The sequence below is a fragment of the Rhinopithecus bieti genome, unplaced genomic scaffold, assembly GCF_001698545.2.
Source record: "Rhinopithecus bieti isolate Rb0 unplaced genomic scaffold, ASM169854v2 scaffold_74604, whole genome shotgun sequence".
In the NCBI taxonomy this organism is placed as follows: Eukaryota; Metazoa; Chordata; class Mammalia; order Primates; family Cercopithecidae; genus Rhinopithecus; species Rhinopithecus bieti.
Window position 1 is genome coordinate 11,800 of NW_016827408.1, and position 1,626 is coordinate 13,425.

At 30.8% G+C, this 1,626-nt stretch overlaps 1 long non-coding RNA gene across 1 annotated transcript in view; it reads right to left on the reverse strand.

The window, feature by feature from the left end:
- The window catches only part of LOC108523271 (uncharacterized), an 8,165-nt gene extending 6,566 nt beyond the window's left edge, over positions 1-1,599 (reverse strand). Inside the window, exons 1-2 of the long non-coding RNA XR_001883768.1 lie at positions 1,543-1,599; positions 7-105 (exon numbers count right to left, since the gene is read on the reverse strand). This is a non-coding gene — a long non-coding RNA (uncharacterized LOC108523271). The remainder of the gene's footprint in view (positions 1-6; positions 106-1,542) is intronic.
- Between the last annotated feature and the right edge of the window lie 27 nt (positions 1,600-1,626).

The window sequence follows — 1,626 nt, forward strand, 5'->3', positions numbered from 1 at the left end:
CCCTACCTTTTCTCGCTGAAACCAAGCCCGCCAATCCTGAAACTGTAATAACTCCCATTTTCGGAAGAAAGTCTCGAGGAGGATTCTTCAGATAGACATAAGCATCTCAAGAAATCAGTTAAAAATTAACATAAATAACTGAATTCTACTGGGCATTCTATACAGTTATGATGCAGGAAGGTTAAAGAGATTTGTTAAGATAATAATGAGGTTTAAATATTCTTCAAAAGAGCTATATATAATGACGATATGAGTAGCAACCTAAAAAACTAGATATATTTACTTGTTACGAAATAACATTTTCCTTCTATAGTTGATCTAATATTTCTTTTCTTAATGATACCAGTGGTTATTACTATAAAGAAATGTAATGCTAGAGGGCACATCTTAATATGGGTTACCATAAGGTGAATTTCTGACTGTGCATGTATTATATCTCTATAATGAACATGCTTCTGCCCTTATCTGTTCAAACATTAGTAGCCTCCAGTGAGAACCAAAATAGATACTTTATAAAGAAGTTTTGAATAATAGTTTAAGGATATACACAGCTATTAGATCTTGCCTGCCACTACTCCCTAATAATCTCAAGACAGCCACTGCTGTTGGTTAATCATCACTGAGCCTAGATAAAAAGTAGATGAAGAGTAGGTGAAAGTCCAGATTTCTTGGCTTTCTATATATTTAAATTGTTTCTAGTTCCAAAAGTATACTTTTCTATCATAGTTAATTATTTAATGGCAATCACATATTTAATCCTATTCCTAATGATTGATGAGGAATATAATTTTGAATTTATTCTTAATACATTAAATAATAATTCAAATACAGGTCATCAACTTCATGGAAACATTCAAAATTTTAGCTCATCTTTCTATCTCCGATACATATTTAGTATGACAACTGGCATAAGCCAAGAATATTAGAAAGCTGTATCTGTTGCTAAACACCATTAACAAGCTATATAATTGCTCAATATATAATTGCTTTTTAAACTCAAATATAATTGCTTTTTAAACATTAGGTTAAATATTTCAGGGTTAGTGATTGCTATAACATTTCCTAGCAGTTGACAGCAAAATACAATGTATTTTAACAGCAAATAGCATTTAAACTAATTAGCAACAATGGAGACATGTTTTTAATTTATGCTTTATGATATATAATATAGACTTAGTAGTTAAAACAGACCTCAGTTTGTATCCTGGCACTACCACTTGTAGTTATGTAACCTCGATAACCTACTTAACCTTTCTAAACCTCAGTTGCCCTCATCTGTAAAATGGGAATAATTATAATACCAATACTAACAGAATTGTGACAAAAATTATGTAAAATGTTTAGTACAACACCTTAGCCAATAATAACTGCTGAATAATGAATATTATTGCTTTGCTATTATTATCAATAAATTGCTATAGAGAGTATCTTCTGAGTTGGCAAATGCATGATAATGGGTAACATACCAAGTTTATTTTTCTCACATTTAAACAATGCAATTTAAAAACACAATACAACATTTCTAATTATTTACTCACCTACCTTTTCCAAATTGTACTGTATCCATTATCCCATTTTTCACAAAGACATAAACACCCTGAGCAAAAAAAAAGGGGGGGGGGGGGG